This window comes from Hemicordylus capensis, chromosome 1 (genome assembly GCF_027244095.1).
Source record: "Hemicordylus capensis ecotype Gifberg chromosome 1, rHemCap1.1.pri, whole genome shotgun sequence".
Lineage (NCBI taxonomy): Eukaryota > Metazoa > Chordata > Lepidosauria > Squamata > Cordylidae > Hemicordylus > Hemicordylus capensis.
Genome location: NC_069657.1, coordinates 410,758,530 through 410,766,594, shown reverse-complemented (window position 1 = coordinate 410,766,594; position 8,065 = coordinate 410,758,530). Strand labels below are relative to the sequence as shown.

The window sequence follows — 8,065 nt, the reverse complement described above, 5'->3', positions numbered from 1 at the left end:
CACTAAAGTGCCAGGAAATTTAGGACCAGCAAACGGAAATACTTTTTCACACAATGCATAATCAACTTGTGGGATTCTCTGCCACAAGATGTGGTGACAGCCAACAACCTGGATGGCTTTAAGAGGGGTTTGGATAACTTCGTGGAGGAGACATCTATCATCGGCTACTAGTCAGAGGGCTATAGGCTACCTCCAGCCTTAAAGGCAGGATGCCTCTGAGTACCAGTTTCAGGGGAGTAACAGCAGGAGAGAGGGCATGTCCTCAACTCCTGCCTGTAGGCTTCCAGCGGCATCTGGTGGGCCACTGTGAAACAGGATGTTGGACTAGATGGGCCTTGGGCCTGATCCAGCAGGGCTGTTCTTAAAGTAGCCCTCCCCTAAAACAAGGTTAGCAGAGCAAGCACTCTGCTAACCCTGTTTTTTCGATTGTGAGACTCATGAGGTGCCTCCCAACTGGGAGGCCACAACAAATCTCCCGGCATTGGGAGACTCCCCTGAATGGCCTGTGTGCTCATGTAGGGCATTCTGGGGGTTCAAGAGGCCCCCACAATCCCAGCTGCCCCTACCTGCTCCATGATAAAGCCCATAACCATGTGGGCAGCCAATCTGGCCATCCAGGGCTCCTGATCATCACCAGATGCCTCCCGATCATCTGCAGGGAGAGCGGGCTTAACCTGCTCTCCCTGCAGAACCCTATTAGGGTCTGTACACTGATCGTGTGTAGAGCCTCATCGTTTGTCGCTCCAGTTGTAATCATTAGAGGAATCAAGGCAAAACTATGGTCTCTAGTTTGGTCTCCAGCCTCTACTAGAGGAGGCTGCTCTGGAAGCAAAGAGGAGTGCAGGGGTGTGGCGAGCATCTGTCCCTCACCCCCCACAGCTCTCTCTGCTGCCTATTGCCATCACCCTTCCTCATCCCACTGGGCATGCTATTTTTTTTTCCTCCTTGGCCTGCTGGGTGTGTTACTACTTTCTCCCCCACACCCCCCAAGCTCCTAATGTGGCATAGTTTGAGGTGCTCATGGGCTGTTACTGCTGCCTTGGCAGCATGGTCTGGAAATGCTGAGCACCTGCCTAGAGATGCTGGAGGGAGAATCGTATTATATTTTGTCTTGGGAAGTGGTTGCATACTCTAATAGAATGTGATTGTTGCTTGTCTAGCACTACTATATGCTCCCCTGCATTTTAGTCCAATTTTGAGTATTCCCTCTCTGCTGTGTAAAGCATTGTATCTTCATGACTTGTCGAATTATGTGAATTGATCCCCTTGTGTTTATAGCTGTGCACTAGACAACTTTTTGCAGTGGTGGCCACACAGAGGCCTTACTGCTGAACAGTTGCCTCTGGGTGAACTCTTTGCTAACAGTCCTAGGTCCTGCCTTGTAATCTCTTCTGCTCTTCCCTTAAATGGCTCTAGGATATTTCCTGCCTTCCAATTTCTCCTGGGATACTTCTCCAAACACAGCTGAATCTATAAAACAATCTCTTTGAACTACTTACCTCAAACCAGTTTCTACTTTGTGCTGTGAAGTTTGGTGCAGGTTCAAGTGAATACAGATTTTAGGTTTAGATTTGGTTATGGTTCACTATAAAAACCTCTCTAGTCAGTTTTGTTTCGATTTTGCTAGCTTATCCTTTAGAAACATTTGTAGACAAATACTACTGTAGAGATATTGACATATGCCTTAATTCATTTGTACAAACCAGAGAGAATAACTAGCACAACAGCCACATGACAACAAAATTGAACTAAGTTCTTGGTGGTTTTTTAAAGTAATGGACAAGCCACAGATAACTCTCCTTTCTGGGGAACAGTCTTTAAACCTTGTGACTACCTTTTTAATACCAGTCAGCAGTTGGAGGGCTACAGAGAGGAAGTTCAGACTTTGTACAGAAGACTCGTATCACAGCCAGTGCTTTTGTTCCCTGTGGCTTGTGTTCTGCTCCTGAGGAAGTATGTACTGGTGCTCATATCACTGGTTCCAAGGAAGTGACAGCAGTAAAGATTATAAATAAGGTTAGCTATTTTGTGTTAAGAATTTGGTGCAGCAACCAGCTATGTGGGGGGCAAGGGGAGTGTATAAGCCTCTGAAACTAATGATAACAATCTTATCTATTCTTGTTGCTCAGAGCACTATAAGGTCCAAATGTGGAGTTTCATGTTCACTGCTACTAACCTGAAATGCTTGCAAATGTTATGAATGCTCTTGGCCATGTCTTACATACAGCCTAGCAACTGTTGGCTCTCTAGACTACTTTGAGCGGATAGCTTTCCTAATAGTTCCAACTCCATTTCTTCTTGTCTGCTTATGTTAAACTATTGAAGTATAACACTTCATTAAAAAATCACGAAGTTATAATGCTGGTTTCATATGAAAAGTTGTCTCCAGGGACAAGTAGTTAATAAATCTCCTGTTTGAGTTGAACACTTGTGTCACAAAAAGGCTGTTACACAAATATTCTTCTAGCATTTAACTCTAGTTTGCCCAATAAAGGTAAACTTGCATAGCAAGTATACTGTTGTGCAAAATGACTGCTTTCTGCTTCGCTTTGAGCAATTGATTGCTGGCGAAAGATGCAGAAGTTGGCCTAAACATTTATTTATATACATAAGCTTATTGCAGTCAATGTAACTTATATATTGTGCAGTATGTTGGATGAAATTGACACACAGAGGCTGCCCTAGCATTGTGCACATTTGAAAACCAGCTTAGTAAAAACTGCCAAAAAAGAACTACAATAAAGGTTGAGTGTGTTTTGAAGAGTCTTCAGTAGCTCTTCTAAGCAACAATATATAGTTTCTTGATAGTATTCACAGAAATACATATAATTTCTGCAGCCTTTGTATCTGTATCAAAAAAAAAAGTACCCAAATGAGTTTTCAAATTCAGTATGTTATGATGTGCATTAAGGAATGCAGTATTGTTTATATTATGTTAGTCATGCTGCATGTTACAAGAAGCAAGGGATTAGTCCTTTCCCCCACTTCAGAATTTGCAGCCAGATGGGGTGTGTGTGTGTGTGGGGGGGTGTGCTAATCCCCTCCCTTCCCCTCCCCCTGATGGCCACACTCCTTATCAGAGTGCTAGTAACTTGGAAAAAACTATTTACAGTGAGGGAAATAAGTATTTGATCCCCTGCTGATTTTGTCCGTTTGCCCTCTGACACAGAAATGACCAGGCTATAATTGGAATGGTAGGTTTATTGTAGCTGTGAGAGACAGAATAACAACAAACAAACCCTCAAAAACCCAGTGCCCAAAAGTCAGCGATGGATTTGCATTGTAGTGAGGGAAATAAGTATTCGATCCCCTATCAACCAGCAGGATTTCAGGCTCCCAGGTGTCTTTTCACTATATGCAAGTAACGAGCTGAGATGAGGAACACCCTCTGTAAGGGAGTGCTCCTAATCCCAGCTTGTTACAGTACCTGTATAAAAGACACCTGTCCATAGAAGCAAGCAATCACTCAGCTTCCAAACTCACCACCATGCCCAAGACCAAAGAGCTGTCGAAGGATGTCAGGGACAAGGTTGTAGACCTGCACAAGGCTGGACTGGGCTACAAGACTATCGCCAAGCAGCTTGGTGAGAAGGTGACTACAGTTGGCATGATAACTCGCAAATGGAAGAAACACAAAATAACTGTCAATCTCCCTCGGTCTGGGGCTCCATGCAAGATCTCACCTCGTGGAGTTGCAATGATCATGAGAACGGTGACAAAGCAGCCCAGAACTACATGGGAGGAACTTGTCAGTGATCTCAGGGCAGCTGGAACCATAGTCACCAAGAAAACAATTGGTAACACACTACGCCGTGAAGGACTGAAATCTTGCAGTGCCCGCAAGGTCCCCCTGCTCAAGGCAGCACATGTACAGGCCCGTCTGCAGTTTGCCAATGCACATCTGAATGATCCAGAGGAGAACTGGGCGAAAGTGTTGTGGTCAGATGAGACCAAAATCGAGCTCTTTGGCATCAACTCAACTCGCCGTGTGTGGAGGAGGAGGAATGCTGCCTATGAGTCCAAGAACACCATCCCCCCTGTCAAACATGGAGGTGGACACATTATGCTTTGGGGGTGTTTTTCTGCTAAGGGGACAGGACACCTTCACCACATCGAAGGGACGATGGACGGGACCATGTACCGTCAGATCTTGAGTGAGCACCTCCTTCCCTCAGCCAGGGCATTGAGAATGGGTCGTGGATGGGTATTCCAGCATGACAATGACCCAAAACACACAGCCAAGGCAACAAAGGAGTGGCTCAAGAAGAAGCACATGAAGGTCCTGGAGTGGCCCAGCCAGTCTCCAGACTTTAATCCCATAGAAAATCTGTGGAGGGAGCTGAAGGTTCAGGTTGCCAAACATCAGCCTCGAAACCTTTCTGACTTGGAGAGGATCTGCAAAGAGGAGTGGGACAACATCCCTCCTGGGTTGTGTGCAAACCTGGTGGCCAACTACAAGAAACGTCTGACCTCTTTTGCCACCAAGTACTAAGACATCTTTTGTGAAGGGATCGAATACTTATTTCCCTCACTACAATGCAAATCCATAGCTGACTTTTGGGCACTGGGCTTTTGAGGGTTTGTTTGTTGTTGTTCTGTCTCTCACAGCCACAATAAACCTACCATTCCAATTATAGCCTGGTCATTTCTGTGTCAGAGGGCAAACGGACAAAATCAGCAGGGGATCAAATACTTATTTCCCTCACTGTATGCCAATGAAAACTTTCCCAGAGCAGCTGCCAGGAAGAAGAGGCACAATCTGGATCAAACCATGATTGAGGTAGGACTAGAAGTCCTGATCTGGCCCTGATCTCTAGTTTGACCTTTGGACTAGAATGCAGAACTTTCATATGAAAGTTCTATCTTTAATTCTATGTCATCTGTTCTCCAGCATGCACAATTTTTCAAATACAAAAAATCATTTTGTATAATCATTATGCTTTCCTACCTAAATCCAAGATCTAGCTTATAAAAGTTCCATTGTTTCCAATGGAAGTAGCACTGCAGAAGTGTCCCCATGCTATTTTAAGAGGCTTCACAACAGGCCTGGGGCTGCCTTTTACATGCACAGCTGCCCAGTGCCTTACTAAAGCAGAGGTTTCACTGTACAGAATGTCAGCTACAGAGTTGAAAATTGAATGCAGTAGCTTCATACTACTTAATCATTAACTTCCATCTTCCTATTCAATACATTTTCATCTCTAGGCTGTATAACAATAGGTCCAGCTTTTGCACCACACATTAATCAGTTGCCAAGTGTCCTGTATCCCACTTTCTATCAAGAGGAATTCCAAACCTAAAGAAACTTTACTTTCACAGAGCTAATACTTCTTGCTACAGTAGCCTATGCTCTGAAATCAGCTGGAGTTGTTGTGCAGCTGTATTTATCTACACGAAAAGTATCCTGAGACAAAACTGCCATTCTTCCCAATGTCTTACAGATGCTTAATTGGAGTCAATGGAGTATATTAACTCCTTCAAGTTACTGAGCAATGTGGATTGTGCTTCATGCCCATTGTGGCCACCAGGCAGAGAACCATTTGTTTGGCAAGTGCCTGGTAATAAAAAGGCAACAGAGTAAAAGGACCTTACATGTGAATGGCAGGAGGAAGCACATGTGACTATTTCAAGCAATGTTTGGAAAAGATCACTTGGGCACTGCAGCTTCCCAAACCCTATAAACAGCAGCAATTCTGGGTAAGATATAGCCAAGTTCTTACTATACAGTACTGCCAATTTGGCCTTCTGCTTTGTATATCTGCAAAGGCTATATCCAGAAAGTATGAATACACTTCACTTAACATAATTTATTACTCTTTCCAGGGGAATAATTATTTTCTAAAGGAATTATCTCTCCAGATAATGTTGGGTATTTCAGCAAAGGCTGCAATGGCAAGTGGAAAAAATGCAGGGAAAAACACACAGTGACTGTTATTTAGATTGCTAGTGGTGCAGGGAATATTAGCCATAGGGGAAGGACAAGGATCTGGATTCAAGACACTAATGCCCTGTCCCTTGATGCTGCTGAATGTTCTTCTTGTCCTACTTGGTGGCTTATGAGTTGTAGAATTGGGATATGTAAACAATGTGTAGCACATGATGCTAATTTTGTTTTTTTTATTAACGGCACAGGAGTACAAGATTTTAGAAATCATGTTTGATCTAAGATCGTAAATAAACAACTAACTAACTAGAAATAAATCCGGTTAGACACTAAAATGTACGTTCTGAAATAGTTTTAAACAGAAGAATATTTTCAGAGTTCAGTGCTTTTACATAGCAGAAAACAACTGTTGTAATTATTCTGGAGGCCTAAGTTTCCCCCCCCTCTTGACCTAATTTCAGAGAAATAAGAGGATTATGCAATAATTAGAAGTAATAACTTCATTTTGGAGTCCTCAATCTGAGCAGTGAGTTTTAATGCATAGACAAATTCTACGGAACTCTTCAATAGTCTCAATCCTTGCTAGTGAACTGGTACATACTCCTTTTGTCCAGTGTCAGATGGAGCATTTTAGAAATCTATTGCCCTAACTCCATGGATAAGAGTCAGCTTGCTATACCTTAGAGTTACAACTATGGCCAGCACCAGATTTCAGGGCCCCGAGAATGTCACACTGCCACACAAAGGCTACAGACCCTCAGCAACTTCCTGATGATGCCAATCTCCAATGGCTGCTACGGGAAAAAAATCAGTTAATGAAGCCCTCATGATTTGTCATCAAACTAGTTTGTGGCTCAGCTTAAAATACAAAACAAAACCCTTGTTATGAAAACTGGTCAATTTCAGTGTTGCTTATAAGCAGAACATTTTTTTAAAAATTATTTAGAAAAATACCTACATATACTACTTACAATGCAAATAATTCCAAAAACTCAGACCAGATCCCCTCATACTTGGAAGAACAAGATCTAGTATCAAATAAGGTATGTTCATGGGCTGCCAGAGTAAGTAAATCAAGAAGCCATTTGTCAATATCTGGAGGATATTTACATTTCAAATTTTGTAAAATAATGTGTTTATAGTCACCAGAAAGGCCCCAGTGAACCATTTCCATTGATGAAGGGTTATTCCTTCAACATCAGGAGGCAATCCCAACAAAACTCAAACAGGGCCTAGAGGATATTCCCTAGCTATAACTAAATTGACATAATCACATCTTTTTGCAGAGTAGAGATAGAACCCTACAATTAAGTAACAGAGATAAGAGTCCCACCTCTCCTTCCCCACATTTCTAACATTTATCAGCTCAGCCCACATTAATGGAGTTGAATCAGAATCCAATAAGAACAAAAGACTTTTTTTGTTGAATTAACTTGAGCCTTCAATCATAGAAGTTCTCCTCACAATCAGTGAGGAGAGCTGCCCAGGAGGTTAACTGCAGGGAAGGAGAGTTTACCTTACCTTCCCCAAAGATGATCCGAGGGGGTTTCTTGCATGGGGGGATCAGCGGCGCAGAGTGGTAGCTCTCCTGCCATCCGCCTGTGCCTCGCTCAGCAGCTCGGGGGTTCAGATGAAGGGAAGTGTTGCTGTGTGGCGCCCTGCCCCTGCCTTGGAGCCACAGCGGTGCATTCCTGAGGTGCATCCCTCCCCAAGTGTGTCTGTCATGGCTGCAAGCAGCCACGGCAGAGACACAATCAGAAAAATAGGGTTAGCAGAGCACATGCTCCGCTAACCTCATCTGGGAGGGGCGGGGTGGGCATTTAAGTGGGCTTGCTGCCAGGAGCTACATGGCTCCTGTTGCAGCACATGACCACCTGAAACCGGGCTGGGCTACCTTAGCCTGGCTTCAGCTGGTTGTGAGAATAGCCTCATAAAATAGTTTGGCAGTTTCAGCCAAAATCACATCTCATTGATGTTGTGTAATTGGAACATTCAATTCCAAACTCCATTTAATTCTTTCGGTATATGAAGATCTTCTCTGCATTCTTAAGATGAGTCACAGGGCGACTCAACGCACAGACCTCGGAGTTCTGTGCCTTCAGCCACTGCTGCTTTTCCTGTTTACTCTTTTCACTTGTGAGAGCTTCCCTACTCCCTCAAATATTGCCATTGCTCTCTCCA

At 43.6% G+C, this 8,065-nt stretch overlaps 1 protein-coding gene across 2 annotated transcripts in view; it reads right to left on the bottom strand.

The window, feature by feature from the left end:
• Positions 1–8,065, bottom strand: part of NVL (nuclear VCP like) — a 172,077-nt gene that overhangs the window by 50,349 nt on the left and 113,663 nt on the right. The gene's annotated exons all lie outside the window — the stretch shown is intronic.